Here is a 14,859-nt window from a genome sequence, read left to right as displayed (position 1 = left end):
GCTGGAATCACCCTCAGAACTAGCAATGCCAACTTAGCATGTGGGGAGAGTGAAAGAGCCCTGGGAAGCAGTGCACCAACGTTCCCATGTGCAGGGGAGCCAGCTTTGTCACCAGCTTAGAGCTGGACTGGATATCCGGATGAACAAAAAGCTCTGCCCACAGCTGAGCGGGCCGAAAGTGGCAGCAGGAAGCATGGCTGCATTTTGCAGGAGAGAAGCACAGGGAGAGAAGTCGAGCAACAAGGAGGGAGGGTATGAGACGTGGAGAGCTGCGCAAATGCACTATGCATGTTCCAACACATATGCACACTTGCATGACAGTTGTGTAACTTGGGGGCTTTTATACATGCTGAATAATGGATTTCCCATCCACTTTCAACCCGCTTTAGGGATAATTTGCGAGTGGATTTTTTTCCTGCTTCACACAGTCCAGCCCAGTTTCCAAGTGTGTTGAGAATGGATTGAAAATGGCTTCTTCGGCATGTGTGGAGGCACCAGAATCACACACACACACACACACACACACACACACGGTCTTCACAACAATCAGTATGTATCCACCGATTATATGCTCATGGCTTCACAGGCACATCCTCTGATACAGACCCACTAAGATCAGCTCATACACCTAAGTACCCATTTATGCATCCAGCACTTAATACAGGGGAAAAACTCATCTCTCATTCATTAATAGTACCCTGTGATACTCAGCTAAGAAGCACAAACTTCATGGGCATAGAAGCACCATTGACAGAACAGAATGGGTCTTGTTATTCCACATGGAAAAGCACTTTAAATATTTGCTAGTACACACAGCAGCCCCACAAAGCCTGATCCATGTAATAAGGCCAGTAGGTCCTTGATGCCCTCCTTCCTTTTGCCCTCCTGGGCAGGCAGCATTGGTCTGCCCTACACACCTGGCAGACAGCGTTCAGCATGCTGGTCATAACAAACTATGCAAGCCTGGCAGTGCCATCCCAAGTAGAGTTACACACATCTAAGCCCATTGACTTCAGTGGATTCAGAACAGTATTGCTTAAGACTCCCGTATGGACAGTCTAGCGTAGTGTAGTGGCTAGAATGTTGGCCCAGGATTGGGGAAACCCAATTTCACCACATAAAGTTCCCTCTCCAGTCAGTGTCTGCAAGGAAAGGATGTTGCAGAGGAGCACCCAGTCCATGAATGTTTGCTTGGGTTCACGTCCCTATGTCCATGCTCTCAAGTTGCAACCATCTTTTGGCAACCCCGGCAAGGGGTTTCCAATGCAAGTAAGAAGCAGAAGCAGTTGGCCATTGCCTTGCCCTGCAGAACCTTCCTGTGGCCTCCCTCCCAAAAATGCTTAGTTTCCTTAAGCATCCTGCTTGGCTTCCAAACTCTGATGAGATCAGCCATATGATGCCACTTTCCCTCCCCCTTGGGCTTCTTCCCCATTAACTGGCTTAATTAAATAAACAGGGAGGAGGATTTCTAATTGGCATCTGAAAGGACGGCAGTGACATGGAGTTGGAAGCAAGAACATCGCCAAAGGGTGGCGCGTCATGGGCAGGCAGAGAGGCTGGAGGCTGAAATAGGGATGGTGCTTATGCAGTGAGAAATATGACCCGGAGGGAGGGCTTAAGGTACGCGTCTTTCGTTTCGATGGTTCAAAATACAGTATGCTTTCTTGTCATCAGTCGCACCCAGGACTGCAGAATGGAGGGTTGGTAGGAAAAGTGCCAATCTTACGAAATCTATGGACAATTAGAGCACCAAACATACAGCAGGCCAACCAACACATTTCTGCTAAGGTCCCTTTGTGGCACATCCCCAAGGTCATGGGCCATTGCCTGAGGCTTGCATGGATTGATGAAGCCTTTTTTCTACCAGCTGTATGCTGAAGTCGCTTACTCCATAATTGCCTGTCATAAACAGATTTAAAGGCAAGGAGAGCCTTGGTTTTGTTGGCCAAAGATATTCTGGAAGCAGGTGTGAAGTACCGGAACCCTGTACTTTATTTATTTATTTATTTATTTGATTTTATTATATTTATATACCGCCCTCCCTTGTGGCTCAGGGTGGTTTACACTGGAACCATCATGAAAAGAAGTACAACATAGCAGACATCTTCTTTTGAATATGTAACACTTATCAATAGGAACTTGAGTAAAAAAAATTCTTAACAATAAGAACTTAAGTCTGTTTGTTTGTCTTCCTCCTTGTAGATTCATTTTTCTCTGCGTGGATTTGGTTTTTCTATTATCGTTTCTCTCTTTATGCTTTCTTCCATATATGGGTTAAATTATTTGTTAACATTATGCGAAAATGTCTGTAAATATTTCTGTTTATGAGCAATGGTTTATCAGAATGTTTTGGAACCAAGAAGAACAGCATATATATAGTGTTTTATTTCATAGTAGATTTGTTTACAGAATCATTACTGTTTATCCACGGATTTAAAGGCAACGAGAGTCTTCGTTTCTTTGGCCAAAGATATTCTAGAAAAATATAATTGCCCTCTAATACATTATTAGCACTTCTAACTGATCAGCAAATGAGCCTCTTGTGGCGCAGAGTGGTAAGGCAGCCATCTGAAAACTTTGCCCATGAGGTTGGGAGTTCAATCCCAGCAGCCGGCTCAAGGTTGACTCAGCCTTCCATCCTTCCGAGGTCGGTAAAATGAGTACCCAGTTTGCTGGGGGGTAAATGGTAATGACTGGGGAAGGCACTGGCAAACCACCCCGTATTGAGTCTGCCATGAAAATGCTAGAGGGCGTCACCCCAAGGGTCAGACATGACTCGGTGCTTGCACAGGGGATACCTTTACCTTTTAAACCGATCAGTGAAATATGTGATATGGCAGGCTGAGCACTGCATGGCGTCTCACTGTTCACACGTGTGCGCGTATTTGTACGTCAGAGAAAAATGCATCTATCCCAGCTATTTCACTTTTAAAACCTTGGAAAGGGCAGAAGTCGAAATGATGGAGACTCTAGAAACTTGCTCTAAGACAACTTTGAAAAGGAATACCCAACATTTCTCCAAAAGATCAAAATAAAGATGCAACAGAGACAATGAATTACAAAGAACTGGTGTCATAAAATCATTACTGCCCTTATATACAAGGTCAGCAAGAGAGTAGGCAATATGACCCCCCCCCCATCTATAAAATGCAGGCGGGAAATGCAAGCTAAGCCAGAGAACATTATCTGAGCTATAACTGATGTGAATTGCAGGTGTCACAGTGGGTTATGCGTAATGCTAAGCAGGCTCAAATTACAGGGCATGGAAGCCCCATGCTGAACTATATGCCTATTTTAGTACAGAATAAGCATTTCAGTAGATTTTTCATCTAAAAAGTTAATGTGTGAAACAGCGCTTAATGTCTGATGCTGGCTAGGCTACCAATAACACGAATTTCTTCCAGTATAGTTCATCTGTCCTGTAATAAGTGAACAAACACTTTGTTTTGAGTTTCATGGTACCTGAAAGGAAACCAAGTCTAGAGACTAGGATGGGCACACTCTTCATGTTGGGAAACTCCTAGATAATTACACCACAAGAGGACAACTATTTGACAGGAGCACCACTCTGTACTGTAGGTTGCTTAGCATAGTAGTTAATCCAACCCTCATTCCAGGGGATGGAGCATTAACAGCACAACCGCATGCGATGGTGCAACAGGCAGCTTGCACACTTAAGCTTCTTGACAAACAACTGCATCCAGTACACGGCTGCTTATTATTGCGTTGCAACAAGCCACAGGGAGCCCAAGCTTTGCACGCCACTCCCTGGCCTCGCCACGTCAAACTGTTCAACTTTGTAATGTTCAACTTTGTAAACCCACCAAGATTGAAGGAGATCAAAACAGATCAGAATCACAGATGAACATTATTTATCACTAGGTTCAAAGCCCATTCATTAGAACGGGCTTTGAAAGGACCCCCCCCTCCAGCCGTGGCCGCCCAGCACACCTAGTGGCCCAGTGAGGTGGTGGGTGTGCTGGGCAGGTGCAGGGAAGCCATCCGTGGCCCCCTCCGTGCCGGCGAGCTCATGGCTTCCCTGGCCTCGCGGAAGGGGAGGGGGGCGGGTCGGGGGGCACCTCCTGACTGGTTAGAACGCTGTCCTGTCCTGGTGAGGGCCGAATCGGAAGGTGCTTCGCGCCTTCCGATCAGGCCCTCACCCAGACCGGCCCCGCCCACTCTCCGCCCACCAGGCCCTTAACCAAATATGATACAGCTCACCGAGTGGTTACGGATATGGCAGTTACACACAGGAAGCACATAATATAAAATATGTAACCAAGTTGATACAATGGGTATGCTGATCAATTTGGCAATCCCCCTAAATATTAATAATTCAATTTTCAGTCCACTCATTTGCAGCTGGGGAGAGTCCAAAGAGCTCCATCATGTCACCCTGAAAAGCACGGCACTCACGTCCCTGTGACAGATGGGAAATAGTTTGGCAGGCTGCATCACAGTCATATTTGGGTCCTGGTATTCTGGCCCATTTTAAACAACAGGGCTGCACAACTGCCAAAGCTTGTTTGTCTTCTATTAACCATCTTCCCTACTTTGCAAGTCAAATCTTGTGAGGCTCTTGTTGGTGTTGATCGGATTATGGATACCGTATGGAACTGTTTACACCCATTCATTCCCTAGATCGAAATTTTGTGATTGTAGGTTTTGTGCACATCTTATTGCTGGGTGTTGGGATCTTAGTCTTGATAGGCCTGTGTCATTGGGATGAGCAGCTCCCTGCTTCCAATGATCTTTCTGTATTCACGAAAAAGAGCGTGTCTTTGGAGATGTGGGGGAGGGAGGTGGCGCAATGTAGGTAGCCTACAGGTTGGGTTGAATATATTTGCTCATGGTTCTCATTGTTGTATTGAGTTGGGCATCAAGTTTGTGGACATGGATGGGGGCTGTTGATTCACAATGGAGCACCATATTCTGTCGTACTATCCACCAACATCAGGGACTAAAACTATCAGACCACAGTCACACAGCCTGGAAAACCCACAACAACCGCCCTGAGCCTCCGGGGAGTGCGGTACATAAATATAATAAATAAATAAATAAATAAATAAATAAATAAATAAATAAATAAACAAATAAACAAATCAGCAGTAGCTATTATGTGTTGGAGGGACCCATCTTCACTGAAATCTTTCCAGATAAAGGTAAAGGTATCCCCGGTGCAAGCACCGGGTCATGTCTGACCCTTGGGGTGATGCCCTCTAGCGTTTTCATGGCAGACTCAATACAGGGTAGTCCCCCAGTCATTACCGTTTACCCCCCAGCAAGCTGGGTACTCATTTTACCGACCTTGGAAGGATGGAAGGCTGAGTCAACCTTGAGCCATCTGCTGGGATTGAACTCCCTGCCTCATGGGCAGAGCTTTCAGACTGCATGTCTGCTACCTTACCACCCTGTGCCACAAGAGGGTCTTGTGAAACCTTTCCAATCTACCTCTTAAAGTTCCATCATGGTCTTGGAAAAGACCTGATAACTCATGTTCTTCAGCCCAGTTGACAAATGCCTCACCATTCTTATCATTAACTGGGTATCTCCAATTTCCAATTTTTGGAGGGTTTAAAAAGTGACAACAACAGAGAAGGCTGCATTTCTTATTTGCGCTGCTATTGATCTGCTCATGAAGAGCTTGTCTGGTTGGGGAAAGGGGGGGGAATAAAACAGAGGGTGCCTCTGCATTACACACAATGTAGAAAATTGAAACTTATCATTTTGTGAGGGTCTTGAAAGAGTTGTATTCAAATAAGTGCACAATAGAGTTAATGGGCACCAGAAAGGGATGATAAGCAGAGTAGCATGCAAACTTTCTCTTCCCATCCTTTATAGCAGGGGTAGTCAACATGAAAAGGAAGGACTCCCTGGAGAAGAGCCTAATGCTAGGCGCGATTGAGGGCAAAAGAAGAAGGGGATGACAGAGAATGAGGTGGCTGGATGGAGTCACTGAAGCAGTAGGTGCAAACTTAAATGGACTCCGGGGAATGGTAGAGGACAGGAAGGCCTGGAGGATCATTGTCCATGGGGTCGCGATGGGTCGGACACAACTTTGCACCTAACAACAAAGTCAACCTGTGGTCCTCCAGATGTCCATGGACTACAATTCCCATGAGCCCCTGCCAGCATTTGCTGGCAGGGGCTCATGGGAATTGTAGTCCATGGACATCTGGAGGACCACAGGTTGACTATACCTGCTTTATGGTTTGGGTCGAGGATGGTGTTGATGCCAGGGCTGGCCTCCAAACTAGGCAGCAGAGGGTGATGGTGAGGGTTGGTAAGCAGAGAATCTATCCTTCCTGTCTCTCCTGGGATCTCAGGCATGGAGGTGGGCCAGCACACGGTACTCAGAGGTGTCAGAAAGAGCATTCAAGGAGCTGTGAGATGGGTGTGGCATGAGAGATCCTTGGTGCTTGCCACATTGCCAGGCCCCCTGCAACAGAAGCACCTGCCGTAGCAGCCAAGCCTGTAGAGTGAATCAGAAGAGAAGGAAGAAGAGAGGAGGGGAGCCCATTCTTTAAAAATTCCATAAATAAGAAACAAATAAACGGGATCACAGCAAAAATAAAGTATATGCTTTTAAAATTAAACCATTGTTGTTTATACACATCCCTACCCCATAACTCTGCCTGAGATCTCCATTACATCCGCCCCCACGCCAGAATAACAGTTCCCCCACAGTAGTTCCCCTGAGGAAAGGCAATGACTATTAAATTGGCTATCATGCCAATAGGTCCAGAGAGCCCTTGCTCGATTAAGGAGACTGGAGGCTTCAAGGACTGGAGGAGCCGAGAGAAGAAGAGCTGGTTTTTTTTAGCAAGAGAAGAAGAGCTGGGTTTTTAAAAGTCTCAAAGTCTTTTAAGTCTCAAAGTGGTTTACAATCGCCTTACCCTTCCTCTCCGCCCAGCGGACACCCTGTGAGGTAGGTGGGGCTGAGAAAGCTCTGAGAGAACTGTGAACTGATCTGTGTCACCTGGCCAAGGTCACCCTGCTGGCTGCATGTGGAGGAGTGGGGAATTAAGCTCAGTTCTCCAGACTGGAGACCACCGCTCTGAAGCACGTCACCAAGCTGGCTCCCAAGAGATATATTACAAAAGGAGAGGGTCATTCAGCACAGATAAGTAGAGTGCCTGCCTACTCCAGCCAGTGGTTTTGGGGAGATGTGGAAAGACCATGAGGAACAGCTCTGAAGATGAGATTCCTGGAAGCAACGAATCTCCATCTGTAGGGATGATGACTAGCTCAACTAGTTCTGCCGCTGCTACATCGGACACAGGTGGAGGCAGGCAATGCACTGCTACAGATTTTATCTTTCAGGTGAATTATTTTCGGGCACATGCAAAGAACTCTTTGTTTTTGCTTGCTGCAAGGCAATAAACCAAATAAATCCCAGGTGAGATCTGAGCCCCAGCTCTATAAATCTCAGTCAGAAGGTGCTGAGAGTCTACGGAGCATTCACAGAGGCTTGGAAGGGCAAGGGCTGGCAGTAAAGATGAAGGGACTTGCCTCGGGTCAAATAGCAGAGCGGTGGCACACATACCTAAAGTCTTAGTCTTTGGCAGGGTTAGCACTCTGGGTGGGGCATGAGGAAACTTCTCTAGTTCCCAAAGGAATTTATCAGACAAGAACTTAAGGAATTGTTCACGCTTCCTTCTCATCACTGTTTGAATTTGTTTAAAAATATATATTTTTTCTCCGTGATCTTGAGCCCCACAAACATTCTGTTCGGAGACCCCTCCAACAGTATCAGTCTGCAGAGCTGTATTTATGCACAAATTAAGGAAGCTTCCTCTTACCGTTTCAGATTATGATGGGCCTTTAAATGAAAATAAAAATGAGTAAATTGCCATTTGGGGGGGGGGGGTAATGTAGGGCTTCTTAGATTTAACAGATTATGGCATCTGCCTGTCTTAATCTGGCCCTGTTGGGCAGCCATACATACAGAGAGTTTGTGGATAAAGGACAGATTTGGGACCTGAAGCCGCTTCACTTTTTGGGAACTCTCTCCCATATCTGGCTCTCTGGCTCATTTGCCAAAGGCGTTCTTTCTTTCTTTCTTTCTTTCTTTCTTTCTTTCTTTCTTTCTTTCTTTCTTTCTTTCTTTCTTTCTTTCTTTCTTTCTTTCTTTCTTTCTTTCTTTCTTTCTTTCTTTCTTTCTTTCTTTCTTTCTTTCTTTCTTTCTTTCTTTCTTTCTTTCTTTCTTTCTTTCTTTCTTTCTTTCTTTCTTCCTTCCTTCCTTCCTTCCTTCCTTCCTTCCTTCCTTCCTTCCTTCCTTCCTTCCTTCCTTCCTTCCTTTCTTTCTTTCTTGTACTTTTTGGTATAGGGCTGCTTGCTCTGGGGCTTGGAGGTAGAGCCTGAGGAAGGCGGGGTTTGGGGAGAAAAGCGACTTCAATGGAATTTGATGCCACCTTCCATAGCGGCCATTTCTCTCCAGGTGAACTGATCTGTGTCACCTGGAGATCAGTCACCCTGGAAGCTCTCCAGACACCATCTGAAGGATGGCAACCTTCTGATATAATTGATCCTGTTTCCTGGATCTGGGTTCGTTTTGGCAGAGTTTGGCCAACTTGAGAGTCAGATTGTGTTCACGATGGCACTGTTGCTGTTTGTGCCTTAAAGTTATAGTGGCGCTATTCAGTTTCCTTACACTATTTGGGTTATTCCCTCCGTGAGCCCCTGTGTGGTCTGAGTAGCACAGGCCATTTGCTGGGTGCTCCAGAGGCCTGTTCCTCCTTTTTGGGAGTCTGAGCATCCCCATCTTGCCCAGCCCCAGTCTCTTGGGGACAGGGAGGCAAAGGAGACCCAGAAATCACAGGGAAATCACCGGCAGTCACGCAGGGGAGAACAAGCTGGCTTTGCTCATCAAAGGAAGGCATCTGAGGCAGCCTGCCTGCTCTCCCCGAAGCCATTTGTTCAGAGTTTCATTTTGGTAATTATTTTGGTAATTGTTCAAAATGATAATTATTACTTTGCCGTTTCAGACATCCCTTTTTGCACAGGCCTCTGCTGAACTGTTGTCTGGTTCCAGAATGAAACGACAGCTTTGGCTACAGTAAGAATGTGACTTTAAACAATAACAACAACAAAAACCTTCCCTTTAAATTCAAATGTCTTAAAAAAAACCCAAATATATGACAGTATTATTGCCATGTGACTTATTACTTGGGTTATAGTAGGGTGCTTGGTGAAATTGGAACTATGGTAAGCAGGACGGAGTTGCAAATGTCAAAGCTCATTCTTTAGTTACCCAAGAATCTCAGGACCAATACAGATGACCAGTTTACCACACCGTCTTCAGATATTACAACAGGGTGTATCAAGAGCCCAATAATGGGAGTGAGCACTACTCATGATGTTTCTGATATGCATGGCTGCTATTTTGTGACATGATGATTTCCCACAACTTTCGTTGGTGTGCCCTGAAACTGGAGATGTATGGAAAATCTGTGAATATGTCCTATTCACACGGATTGGTGACAGGGTTGCCAGGTCCCTTGGAGCTGCCAGCTGGGGTGGTGGCGCACTTACTGGGAACAGGGAGGAATGCCAGAAATTAATGTGAAGTGCCTACGGGACCTGAAAGTGACGTAGGCCCATTGGGGACATCAAGAGCAATGCTTTTGGGCAAAAATGCTATGGTAGAATTACTTTCTACCATAGAGTTTTGCCCAAAAACTAGAGTGTCATCCCTGACATCCTCAACTTACCTATGTCACTTCCAGGTCACGCAGGCATGTTGCATTAATTTCTGGTATTCTACCCTGTTTTAGGGGGGGGGAGCATAATCCCCACCTGGTCAGCTGGCTGGAAGCAGACAGGTGGGGCCTTAAAGCAGGGAACTCCTGACCCCACCCTTAACTGGATAATCATGCATATTGGGAGCATTGTACATTGTGCATGCTCCCACTGATAGGCTCCCAATGTCTGTGGTTGTAATATGTGAAGAAGATTAATTTGATTGACTTTTCTACCACATGATTTCTTGGTCATCTGTCTTACTATAAATAAGTTAGAGTGCAATCCCATGCATTCTTCTGCACAGTGATGATCAAGGTCTTTACGCATGGCAAGGCTCCCTCACATTTTTCATAAAGTTGAATGGCTGCCTGTGTCTATAACACTTTCTTAACAGGGTTTTTTGAAACCTTGGGTTTCTCAATGGTCTCAAAAGGATTGTGGCTTTTTAATGTATTTTTTAATTTTAAAAAATTGGGTAATATGACCATATATCGTTATATTGACCTGCCTTCCCCAAAATGGCCAATGATGGGCCTGGAGGGGGTGCAACAGAGTAACGGATGCCTTCCCCAGCCCTGTTCCCAGCCCAGGAGAGTAGGGCCATTTCTGCTGTGTGTGTGGAGCAACAGAGCATGATGTCATTTCCAGTGGATGTTGCTGCTTCTGGTGACATGTGACTTCCGGAAACGTGGCAGGGAGGTGTGGTCTGTTGACATCACTTCTGGGGTTTCTTGAAGCCTGAAGAATGTTTCAGGGGTTTCTCAATGGTAAAAAGGTTGAGAAAGACTGCTATATGTGGCAGGTAGATGATACTGAGTGGGCAAGGTTTTCCCTTGAGAAGTAGAGCTTAATGTCTAAATCGGAGTCCAGTGGCACCTTTAAGACCAACAAAGATTTATTCAAGGCGTGAGCTTTCGAGTGCAAGCACTCTTCCTCAAACTATGAACTGACCATCATGACAGAATCCTGTTAAATGAGTAAACTGTGTCACAACATCCAAATACAGCCATATGATAATTCTTTGCTAAAACAGCCAATCAGTCCCCTCAAATTCAGTTGTAGTTCACAAAAACATAGGGGAAATAAAACTGTCTATGTCAGTGATCAACGGCTTCCACCCCACCGTTTGCTGCTGGCCCCATCTGTCTCCATACAAGTGTGAAACATTCCTACAAGTAGAAGCTGAGCTGGCAGCTATCTTGTCCTGGGACCAGAGAGTTAAATTCAAAATTATATATCATTAACAGTCACATAGTCTAAAGTTTTTGTTCTAGACTCTGTTTCTCTTTGCTGCTTTTTCTACACGGCTTTCACATTTCACAATACCAAGTGTTGTTTATGTACTCTTAACGATTTAAATAACAGTTTACGTGACTTATTCAATTTCTTTTTTTACTTATGCATTTTTTTTTAGAAACCGAGAAAAAGCACATTGACAATCTCTGAAGTTACGTTTGTTCATATGTTGTGTGATGAGGGGTGTGGTGGTACGTGTGTGTCTGTGTAAACTCTCAATTCTGATTTTAATGTAGAAAGTGGAAACGTTAGGAAAAAATTTTCCCCTTCATTTCTCTCCATTTCTTGGAGGTTGTATTCACGTGCACATGTACGCAGCCTGTGTGACGGATGCACTATTTAAAAACACCAATAAAACCTACGTACAGAATACCTGTAGAGCAATTCCTTTAGATTATATAAATTAAACAAAGATTTAGAATCATAGAATCATAGAGTTGGAAGGGGCCATACAGGCCATCTAGTCCAACCCCCTGCTCAACGCAGGATCAGCCCAAAGCATCCTAAAGCAATTAATTAAAGTTAATTGCTTTAACCTCCCATCCAGCTATCTTCATCGGTAAGCAACAAACCAGAAAGCAGTGAGAAAACACTGCTGCACTGCATGGAAGGACAGGCTAAATCAGGGGTGGGAAAACTGTGGCTCTCCAGATGTCCATGGACTACAATTCCCACGAGCCCCTGTCACCATTTGTTGGCAGGGCTCATGAACATCTAAAGGGCCACAGTTTGTCGACCCCTGGGCTAAATGAACATCTTCCCACCCCACCACCAGAGCCACTCAGAAACTAGCAGTGGGGTGACAGCAACCACAGAAAAAAAAAGAAAGCTGGCATTGATTGTTTGTACTGCAGTGTGTTAGCACATGTTTAAGAGGTGAGTAGAATTCTCATTTCCCGTGGGGTATGCTGACTGTGGATGGGAATGATACAGCACTGCTCACTCGTGTGAGATCCCACACTTGAAGCAGGATCAGTACTTGGATGGGAGACCACCAAGAGAGACTTTGCAGAGGAAGGCAATGGTAAACCACCTCTGCTTAAGCATGTGCACTGCAAAACCCTGTGGAGTCGCCATAAGTTGGTGGCACTCCACACACCAGTTGGTTTTCTGTATTCATTTCAGCTGCATTAGAAAGGAACAGGATGGCCTTGTCAGCGATAGGTTTTGACTACTAGCCAATTCCTTGCTAAAAGCACCTGCACCATCATGCTTTGTCTGTGACCCAAATTTGCACCATATTTCCCCCACACAAGGGAGCATTGAAACATGTTTGCGCCCTCCTTTATAGCCCAAAGCAGTACAGATTAGAATAAGCTTTATCTCTGGATTCCAGTCAAGAAGCTCAGTCAGGGTTGTTGGCTCTCTGTGCTAAAAGTAGGAAAATTCTGCGCCCAAGCAATCCAGATTCTGTGCTATGCAGTGTACCGAGACCAGTACGCGTTATGCAATGTGAGAAAAGTGTATCATTTCACACCAGCCAAGATTATGTAGCTGGAAACATTTGTCACACCCTGTCCTTATGCTTATTATGTGAACTCCCCACTGCACATCATAGAAGGCCCTACTTTGCCCAATGTACTTGTTTATGCTGCAATGGTTTATCTGCACTGTTTAAAGAAGCCAAGAAGGCGTTTCCTCTTTTGGTCAATGATTTAAAAAATAAGTTCTCCCACAATCTTTTATTGACCATTCCAAAAGAGCCTCGCCCATATACGAAACAACAAGTTGTGCTCTGTAGTGTTCATGTACGTGCATTTATGTGCATGTGCACTTAAAATAAGTTGCATTCCCCCTTGAGATTTATTTAAGTATTTGACTGATTGATAGGATCGAGTCCAACCCACCTTTCAGCAAAGAAATTGATGCTCCCCTGATTCCCAACGCTGGATAAAATTACCAGCCCTTTAACTATGCAGCTTTCACTGGCGCTCAAGGCAGATTGCCAGTCCATGCCAGGGCAGGCAGATGCAATTAGACAGTATTTTGTATTTTCATGTTAGTTATAAGAGGCCCATATGGTCCTCCACATATAAATCCCAGTGCTGTAATTATTGATAGAGATGCCAACTTTCCCCATCCCATATAGCTCTTACGTTTCTTCCAGTTGTGTGACAAGTAGAATTTTGACATATGACCCTTTCTCCATCACTGCAATGGCAGTCTTGTGCTTGCCACACAAGTGGTCAAAGGCACAGGAGACCTATCAGAGGAAAAAGCCTGATGCTCGCTTTGCCGGCAGCCAGGAGGGAGACGAGAGCAGCAGGCTGGGGTGAAGCAATCCTACCCAGCCTTTCCCACCCTCACTCTTTGGAGGCCAGAAAAAGTGGTGGGGCTGGTACAGAGCGCACCTCCTCAGTGTGCTGCTCCGCCCACTGGTGGCCAAGAGGATGGGGAACATGGGGCTGGGGTGGAAAGGGCACAGCCATCCATCTAGAGCCCTGCCACTTACCTTCTGCTGGCTCCTTGTTGTCTCAGGAAGTGCCAGGAGGAGAAATCTGGAGGCAGGGAAGAGCCTCTGATTGGCCCTCAGTGGAGGAGAGCTCTCATCCCAGTGGGGGAATGCTCCCCTGGTGAGGGCCAATCATAGACATACATTCTTAAGAAAGACCCAAATCTTTTTATGTGGCATGATAATACGACTAATTTTTTTTTTTAAATGATACTTCCCAGGTTAAATGGGACAAGGAAATTAGTGATATTTTGGATGAACAGAAATGGCATTTTATTTTTCAAGGAAGGTGTTAATTTTTCAATAAGTTTATCATTTAGATAAAACTTGTTTAAAATGATACATATGTGGCATCTAATCTATCTTCTAATTCCTCATAAAATACAAAAAAATGTTTGAACTGAAAGCAGAGGAAAGTAGATGTTTGTTCTGCAGAGAAGAAAAGGCAGATTTTCGTCATATGTGGTGGGATTGTATTACAGCTAAGATGTATTGGGGGAAAGTGATTAAAATAATTTTGACCAGTTTAGGAAAAGAGATCTGTATGAAAACAGAAATGGTTTTACTCAACTATCTTCCTGAATTGAATGTCTGTCTCTCTGTGGCCCTTTATATGTTAACAGCAGCAAGGATGAATTTTGCTAACATTTGGAAAGGTTAAAAAATACCCAGTTTGAATACTTGGGCTCGTAGAGTTAAAGAAACCTGTACCTTGATTAAGTTGATATTATACTGGCAGAACAAAAATACAGAGAGATATGTAAGTATCTAGGGACCCACTATGCTAAGATTGGAGAATGCGCCAAATGCATTAGATTTTTTGAGGACAGAAATGTATCTAACTAGGGTCGGGATTGTTGTTGCATATATGCTTTTAAATCTTTATTTCATTTTAGTAAATGTTGCAATCTTTTATGGATTACTTACGTGTAATTTCTATGTAGATGGAACGTTGCTCTTAATAAATTTAAAATTGGGGGGGGGGAAAGGAAATCCTGTGGAATGTGGAAAGGAAGATACGGGGTTGATGACTTTGGGGAAAATTGGTCTGCTTCTCTCTACTTTTTTTCTTTCCACAGCTCAGTTATCAGCAGCAGCTTTGTGAGCAGTGCCCTGCGGAAAGTGCCTAAAACCCTCCTCTCTAACCACTTCCTTGCCCCAACAAAGTCAGGCAAGAGGAAGCCGGTTCTTAAAAAAAAATTCTTTCCAATGAGGACGATTATTATTATCGTTACGAGAGACCTCAGACGGAATCAGGAAGGGGCTGCATTGCAAAAGCGAAACAATCACATCCAGCCCTCTCTTCTCTCCCCTCCCAAGGCCACCATGTTTTCTAAATGCATCACATAAATGTCTTAAATGTCGAA

Source organism: Paroedura picta, chromosome 12 (assembly GCF_049243985.1).
Source record: "Paroedura picta isolate Pp20150507F chromosome 12, Ppicta_v3.0, whole genome shotgun sequence".
NCBI lineage: Eukaryota > Metazoa > Chordata > Lepidosauria > Squamata > Gekkonidae > Paroedura > Paroedura picta.
The sequence above is the reverse complement of the archived record's forward strand: the minus strand, read 5'-3'. Positions refer to the sequence as shown.